The sequence below is a fragment of the Sminthopsis crassicaudata genome, chromosome 3 (genome assembly GCF_048593235.1).
Source record: "Sminthopsis crassicaudata isolate SCR6 chromosome 3, ASM4859323v1, whole genome shotgun sequence".
Taxonomy (NCBI): Eukaryota; Metazoa; Chordata; class Mammalia; order Dasyuromorphia; family Dasyuridae; genus Sminthopsis; species Sminthopsis crassicaudata.
The window spans coordinates 89,323,383-89,332,733 of record NC_133619.1 but is presented as its reverse complement, the minus strand read 5'-3'; positions in this window follow the sequence as shown (position 1 = coordinate 89,332,733).

Genomic DNA, 9,351 nt, shown 5'->3' with positions numbered 1-9,351 from the left:
AGTTCATGATAAAGTGAAAAAGAGCAGGGAACCTAGAGTTAGAAGGGCTGAATTCAAATCTTAAGGTAGATATTATCTTTGTGATATTGCAGAAGTCTTGACTTACAAGAGAACTTCAGTTTCTTTATCTTTAAAATGAGGCAATTGATAATGATCTCCAAGGTCCCATATCTGTGTTTTTGTGATTTATGATCCCCATTATCCTCTAAGATCTTTATTATAGTCAGATTCTTTGTTATACAAATTTAGATATCAATGTATTATACTGTTATCAGTAGATTTCTGATACTGGATGGGGAGGCTTTTGTGAGTACTAGTTCTGTGTCTCAATATTACTATTTAAAGCAAAAGGATGCCATCATATTTGTTTCTTTTTAATTAAGATCATTTTAAATCTTATTTTCCTTTTTTCTTTTCTTTTCTTTTTTGTTTTACATTTCTAAGGTAATGGCAACTTTTCACTTGCAGAGGCCCATCTATCTCATCTATGGTATTGTGAGAAAACAAGCAGTAATGATTGCAGAGTAAGTAGAATATAATTTATCGATAAGCTAATTGTTCTCTAGTACTTTGTTTTGTCTTTGTCATATCACTCAAATTAAAGCAAGTTGTCTTTTTCTAGAAATCTCAGTCCCAATGTAAGATAGTTTTATCAGTTTGTGGGAGGGGGGAGATTTATCTTAAGTAAATGATCTAGAGAACATCCTACAAACAAGGGTATTAGGTGCTATCTATGTAGCAAAGTGTTTCCTAATCAAAAATCCTCAAGAGAAAACTCATTCCTATTCAACAAAATCTTATTAAACACTCCCATGAGCCAGATGTTACTTTACTCTGGAGATGGAATAGTGAAGGGGAGAAAACAGAGATAGCCCCTGACTTTGACAAGTTTAGAATATAGTGAATAGGGCATGTACATAAATAACTATAAGTTAAATGATACATCAGAGGAGAGATCACATACAGTGATAGAAGATTTAAGAGAAGAATCATTTTGAGTTGGAAAAGATTTCAGAGAAATTGATTTGAAACCCATTTCATCTGAGTTCAAAACCTTGCTCTACTGCTTATTACCTAAGTGAATTTGGGTAAGTCATTTAATATCTCTGGGTCACAGTTTACTTCTCTGTAAAATTACAAGATTGGATTAGATAATAGCAAAGAGCCTTTATAGCTCTAAAATATATGATCCTATGAGTAGACACCCAGAATGGGCCTTAAAAGGAATGAAGATAGGTTCATTCCAGGTTTGGAAGATGTAATATATTTGCACATGAAAGTGGGAAAGGGCAGAAAGAGATTAAAGAGTGGAAACATCTCATTTGGACCAAGTTACATAGTTCATAAAGAAAAAGAGTGTAAGAAATCTCAAAAGGTAATTTGAAACCAGATTCTAGAAAGCTTTGAATTTCATATTTAAAAGTCTAAGTTTTGTTTGATAGCCAATAAAATCCCTGAAGACTTTTGTATAAAATGACCTTATCTATGTATTAGGAAGATTATTCTGGAAATCGTGGGAAGGATAGATTGGGTGGGCAGAAACCGTCTTGGCTTGCAACCAGCAGAGTACTTATCTAATACGTTCTTTTTCCCACTGGGGGTGAAAATAAGAATGTCATCTAATTAGGGCACAATGTGTTGGTCAAGAAAATCTGCCAACACCTAATTAATCAAGTACTAAAAAAGTGTATTAGCCAATTCAAAGGGCATAACCAAATATACCCAATGTCCAAGGTTGTGGCTTTTGCTTGTCACAAGCCATAAATCTAGACCTACATATAAATCTAGCCTGATGTACATCTATGCTTCCTGAATCCTATTCAAACTATCTGAACCAGAGGATGATGGTTACAGATGATGATCATAATCAAGTCTTAACAGTTAATGAAAAAGTGCAAGTTGCTTCTTTTCTTAAAAAGAGAGAGAGAGAGAGAGAGAGAGAGAGAGAGAGAGAGAGAGAGAGAGAGAGAAGAAATGAAAAAAAGGAAAAGAAAGGAAAGGAAAGGAAAGGAAAGGAAAGGAAAGGAAAGGAAAGGAAAGGAAAGGAAAGGAAAGGAAAGGAAAGGAAAGGAAAGGAAAGGAAAGGAAAGGAAAGGAAAGGAAAGGAAAGGAAAGGAAAGGAAAGGAAAGGAAAGGAAAGGAAAGGAAAGGAAAGGAAAGGAAAGGAAAGGAAAGGAAAGGAAAGGAAAGGAAAGGAAAGGAAAGGAAAGGAAAGGAAAGGAAAGGAAAGGAAAGGAAAGGAAAGGAAAGGGGAAAGGAAAGGAAAAAGGGAAAGGAAAAGGAAAAGGGAAAGGAAAAGGAAAAGAAAAAGGGAAAGGAAAAGAAAAAAGGGAAGGAAAGGAAAGAAGGAAGAAGGAGGAAGGAAGGAAGGAAGGAAGGAAGGAAGGAAGGAAGGAAGGAAGGAAGGAAGGAAGGAAGGAAGGAAGGACAGAATGAGATAGGGAGAGAGAGAGAGAGAACAGTAATAAAAAAGACATTAACGTGGTGAATGAGGTATAAAATGTCACACAAGATAGATCTATTTTTCATTCTTCAAATGGGGCATGTAAAATACCCCTACTTCTCTATAAGTTTGACTTATTCCTCCAACCTGTTCCCATTAGTAGGTTTAAGTTCCCAAAGATAAATTATCCCTTTACATTCAAAGGTAACCCTACTCACCACCCTATCTCTTAAGCCCCCCTCCAATGTGTTTTCTATCTACACAACCAGCCATTCACTATAATGATATTTTTGTATCTTAAACATAACCAACTACTCTCTAATGAGAGAAAAGAAATAATAATACAAACATATTAGAATATATATATATAATTAGATTGTATTCCCTCACCAATATACTCAGTAGATATAAAAAAGAGTAGGTACATGTCTATAGAAATCTAGAAGGGAAACATGAAAAGTCATATGCATGGGATAATTCACAACCCTAGTCTTCAGGTTTCAATGTTATTGGTCTGTTTGGGAACATCTGTATCATACCAAAAAGCTTCTGCCTCCCTACTCCTGCTTGAGTATTGAATTTCATTACTCTTCATTCTGTACTAGAATATAGACCTTACATGTTCTTTCACTTAACCAACACCCTTAAAGAGCATGTTTAGAAAGTATTAATTCTTAATGTGACTATCAGTTCTCTTTAAGCTAGAGAACTACATAGATCATCAAATTGTCTATCTTTGACCAGCTGGGCCAATTATTCTCTCACTCAGATGCTGTACTGCACAAACAGAATAAAGTTCACAGAAACATTGCTCTAGAATGCCATGATACAAAAGCCCAGTCGACCATTCCTTCTCAAGCCACAGGTGGCAAAAGGGAGCAAAAATGTCTTAAGAAAAGCTACCTTTTTCTCAGACTCTCAGTGATGTTGAAAGCAATAGCTATCACTGGAGCTTTTGGCCAGTGAACTCAATTATTGCTCTCTGTACAGGAATCACTCAGTCTGAGGCTCCTATCTTCATAATGCTTCTAACTGCCACAATTCCATGGGAGCAGCTCCTCAGCCCTCCCTACTGTGTTTTCAATGCTTCCTCAGTTCCTCTTATTCTCCTGCTGCTATACAGTCTGTTTTAACTCTGCTCTTTAAAAGTCACAACTCTCCAAATTTCTCCTCTCAAATAGTTCTTTTTTAATCATATCTTGGTCTCCAAAGTGAGAAATTATGTGATTTCTCATTTTCTTGCTTTTACCCATTTTAGTCATAAAAATCTTTATGCAAATTAGCTGACAATCCATCATTTCAGCTCTCTGAAGTTCACAACACAGTCTTATCTCTTTTGTACCTTTGGAACTGTGTTTCTTTACATGTACAGATCTCTAGTTTTTAATAAATAAAAGATCTTCCTCTGCCTCTTTATATTTTTAACTGTTCCCACAAAAGCAAGGTGTCAGTCTACCTTGCTGACAAGTGCCAAGTCCTCAAATGTACACCATAGATCATTTGCTCTCTGAAACTGTCCAAATCTCATCTCAAAGTATTTTTTCATACACATAAATTAACAGTTTAAAATAAATTTCTTCTTCTAGTCATGTGAAACATCAAAATGTTCAACCATAAAAGCAACAATATCTTACATCTTTTGACACTCAATATAAATCTCTTCCTTTATACAAAAATACATTTCTTGTCCTTTTCATTATTAACTGCTTATGAAAAGGACCTAAGGAAGATTAGTATACTTTGCAGAAAGAACTTATTGGTAACTAGGAATAAACTTTTTCCTAAATATTCTCACATTGTATCTTCGCAACCCAGAAATGAAACCATCAAATTTGGCATAGTAAAAGAATGACTGCCCCCTTTGTTGTACTTCTAAAATCATAGTTCTTGCATCATGTTTGCAATGAGGCAGTTCAACATCACCAAGAGTCTACTTCAGAATCTCTCAGTATAACAACTCTGTTTTTTTCTTTTTTTCTGCTGCATACTTTTCTTATTTATTCTTTTTTTCCTTTTCATCCCTCTCCCAAGCAGGCTATAGTTAGATGTGCATGTGCATACACACACATACATACATACATACACATATATAGGATAGATATATGCATATGGAAAGACACCCATAAACATGCACCCAAATATACATACATATATATATATACACATATGTATTCATAGCCACCCATAGACCCACACAAATATATATATATAGAGAGAGAAAGAGAGTTATATGCACACATATACATATATATATACATATATAATAGGTACAAACATACATATATTTATCCATATGCAAACATGCATCTAAAACAATCTTAGCATGGCTGCCATATAATGTAGACTTCTCTCTTGAATGAATCTTTAAATTCGATTTTGTCTAAGATCAATGATTACTAGCCATACTTTTTTTTCTAATAGATTTTACTCCTGTTCCTTGTATATAAAGTGTTTGTATATATCTTTTCTTTCCTATCCCTGCTAACTTTTCTGCTTTCATTCTGTTTCTTAACTTGCCTTGCTATTACATAACTCCCCTCACCCATGGATCCCTCCCTTGTTTTCTTTCCTCACCCTTTGCTTCCCCTTCTGCCCATCTTTACTCCTTTATTTCTTTATAGATTTTGGAGAGTGCTATACCCTTGAGGATGTATAGATAGTGTTGCCTATATACCTACAACCATTCCTGATGTAAGTAGGTTTTCAGAACTACCAGCCCTCCTCCCTCCTCTAATGCCTCAATATCTATTCTTCCCCTACATTTAATTTATATAACATAATTACTATTTTTTACTTTTTCCTAGGCAATTTTGCTTTTTGAAGTCAGATCATATTCAACTCTGCCCTAATCTTCTTTAGAGCTACCCAATTGCTTATGTCGACTTTAAATATATGGTATACATTTCCATGTAACAAACATAAACAATTTATCCATGTTAAATTCTTTTAAATTGATCTTTGATACTGACTCTTCTATGTTAATTTTTCTATTGAGTTGTTATGGTTTGGTTGAAAGAAAGCCCTGAAAATCTACAAATTCATTGAATGTCCTTTTTTTTCATTCAATATTATGGATAACTTTCTGAATGATAACTTTTTGGTTTCAGTTCTAGTTCTTTTCATTGCCAGTATAGATGATTCAGGACCTTCAATCTTTTATTGTGGCTGCTAAATCCTGTACAATTCTAATTGTAGTTCCAGCATATTTAAGTTGTTTTTTCTTGTTTCTTGCTATTTTTTTCTTTGATCTGGGGATTTAAAAATTTGTCAATAATACTCCTATGTGTTTTCCACAAAGGAGTTCTTTGAGGTGATGATCAGTGGATTTTTACTATTTCTATTTTCCCCTCATGTTTGATCACTCCAGGACAATTTTCTTGGATTATTTCTTGCATTATTGTGTTGCGGTTCTTTTTTGTTCACAGTTTTACGGTAATCCTATTATTCTTATTTCTCTTCTTGATCTTTCTCCAGATCTGTTATTTTTCTTATAAGATGTCTCATATTCTATTCTATTTTTTCATTCTTTATATTCTGTTTTGTTATTTCTTGGAATCTTATAGCTTCATTGATTTTCCCTTGCCCAATTCTAATTTTCAAAGAGTTGTTTTCATCTTTAAGACTCTGTATCTCCTTTCCTAGTTGGTTAACTTTTTTTCAAAATCTTGTGGTTTTTTTCTCAATCTCTTATTTGATTTTTATGGGGTTTTTTTAGTTCTTCTATGAATTCTCTCTAGGCAAGGAACCACTTAACATTACTCTTTGTTAAGAAGAAGCTTTTTTTTTTTTTTTAACTTCATCATCCTCCTCTGAAGATGAATCCACTTTTATTATTCCCATAGTAAGTTTCTATGGTCAGATTCTTTCTTCTTTGATAATTCATTTTTGTAAATGAGTATTAGTGTAAGGACCTCTAATTGTGGGGTAGAGAGATGATACTTCTAATGTCATTTCAGCTCTTCCCTCTGACCTGGAATCCCAAAACAAAAGGATCCCCCCCTCCTACAAGTGTCTACAGCTAGCAGAATCCCTGTCCCACTGTTTCTGCACTCCTGGTATGTTGGGTCCTTTTCCCTCAGGGAGGCATCTCTGCAGCACAACATTTCCTATAAACCCAGATTTGCTCTGTCTTCCTGGGCTCAGACTCCTGACTTAGCATATAATCTGTTTGTGTTTCTGAGGTGAAAGTTTCTGAAAGTTCTTGTGAAGGCTCCAGTCAAACCTAAATATTCCTAGAGGTCCCCACTTGGTGTTTCTGTGGAGCTAGCCTAGATGTATTTGCACTTCACATAGGCTATGCCCTAGTCTGAGGTCTTTCTGTGGATCTTATGTCGTGACAGGGGACCCATGTTCTTGACTTTTCACTAGTTTATGTTGACCCTGAGATGCAAATTTGTTCTTTCTGTGGGAGAAATATGGAGACTATACCACATTGTTCCACTAGTGATGAAAAAGTCATATAGAATGATTAAAATACTGTATAGCCAAACCAGTGAGAAAGTATGCCACGAGATAGAGAATCGGATTGGAGGGTCCTGCCAGTGACAGATTTTTGAGGGAAAAACCCTGAGATCTTAGGAGCTAGTTTCTGAATTTTTGACTTGACTTGACTCTCTGGCTCCATAGGTACCACAGACAAATAGCTTGCCTGATACCTGTGTCATATTTCATTTTATTCCTTTTGTTTTATTTAATTGGTCATGAGTAAAGATACTTTATACAATTAAGCTAAGCTTCTATAGTTATTTCCATTATAGCACATTTACATGATGCATTGAGTAGAAATGCCATAAAGCAAAGTCTCCTAGTATGTGAAGCTTAAATTAATATTCAAATTTAATAAATCCACATTGACCACAACTCCTGGATGAACAAGATGAGTGGCCACCCCTTCCCAAGGGATAGAACTATGAGATAAAAATATCATCACCCTGAAACCATAGCAAGATTGGTTCTTCCCAAACACCCATTAGTGTTGGGTGAAGCAATCAACTATTCAGGTGATAGGATTATGAGACCATTGGTACTTAAATGTCTAGGTAACTAGATAAAAAAGCCTCATAATAATCTATATTTCTAAATTATTTTCTTCTTCCTCACAAGATTAAATTGAACAATCAAGATGACTAAGACTTTGCCCTAGATTCCAGTATTCTAAGAGGGAATATTATCAATGCTCTTTCTACAGTATCACCACCTCTACCTTTGCCCTCAGTTCTGGCTGCCCAGTTGAACTTGATCCATCACCTAACATCATATTTCCATCTTCAGGGTTCCATACCTCTATACTCTTCTCCGACAGAATCTTCCCACCAAGATTTGAATGGCTATTTTAACCCCAATGAGTCACATGCCCTGGGGACCCACACTTTGCAAGAATCCCAGGATAAGTAAAGAAGGAGCACAGTGGGGTGAGCAGTGAATAAAATTCACCATTAGCTACACTAGCTGTACTATATGCCCATAGCATTCCCCCAGTCACTGTCTTTCTCTGCCGTCACTTTCTGTTGCATTCTTTGGAATATTTGCCAGTTTGGGGATGTTGAGAAAATGGCTGGATTTAGAACCAGAGAACTTTAGTATGCATTTTGATTCTGCTACTTATTTCCCATATGACTTTGTATTTTTGCCACTGTGCCCTCTAAAAGTCTCAATAATAAAATAAAGGGGTCTAGATATCTTTTAAAATCTCTTCCAGCTCTGTGCATATGATTCTTTGATAATAAATCTATTTCTCAATTTTTGCACTTTTAGTGTTTACTGAAATCTAGTTTTCTTCTGAAGAAACCACATGTTAACAAATCAACAAGCATTTGTTGAATATTTATTCCAGATACTGTGATAACTGAGTATATTTAAAAAGTTTAAAACAGTCTCTATCCTTAAGAAGCTCGCATCCTAATGGGAAGACAACATGAACCAACTACATACAAACAATAAATATATGGGCTAATGTAATCTTAGAGAAAAGGCACTGGAATTAAGGGGAATTAAGAAAAGTATAGATGAGGTGAAATAGTATTGAAGGTATGGGAGATGGCCAGTGAAAACATAGAGTAGGAAAATGAGCCATCTTGTCCAAAAATTAGTAAGACCAGTGTCACTGGATCATAAAGCAAATGAAAAAGAGTAAAATGAGAGCCAGGAAATGTAGGAAGGGTCCAGAGTATTAATGACTTTAAAAGTCAAAAAGAGGATTTCTCTCTAAGATTGGGTTGCTCCTTTCTCACACACAGGGCCAGGAATAAAATATGGCCTAATTCCAGATCCTCAGTTTGCCATAATTATTCAGTAGCCATCTCTCCTTTAAAGTTTATTCTATGCTGTCAAGCTCCTTTTTATCATCTATGGACTCCCAGATCACTCTTCCTCCCTTTAAATAAATTCAGTGACTGTATCATTTAAAGCAAATTCTTATCTATCCCAACCCCTATCCTTTTCAAACAAACTGACTTCCCAGTTTCTCAACCCTATTAATTTCCTCTCTTCATGCTACCTCAACCACAAACAGTAACAGTCATACATTAGGCACGTTGCCCCACCACACAACTTAAATTTTCTAACATGCTAGTTCTTAGTTATGACTCTGACCCTCTATATATACTTTCTGGCAGCTCATTTGAAACTGGATGAGTGTTATCCCTTGGCACAGTACCAACCAAGTGTATTGCTCTCCCCTTTGCCATTGCCTCTGGCCATGGTGCTGACAGTAGCACTTTTATAGCATTTGCCACATTCCACCTCATGTTACTTATTTGTGTGCATGTGTTGTCTCTCCTACTATATTATAAGCACCCTGACAGCAAGAAAATATGCCTTCTTATTCTTATTTCCCACAGTGCCTAGTATAGAGGTATGCAGATAGTAGAACATGTGATGAATGTTTAAGGGAAGGAAGGAATGAAAAA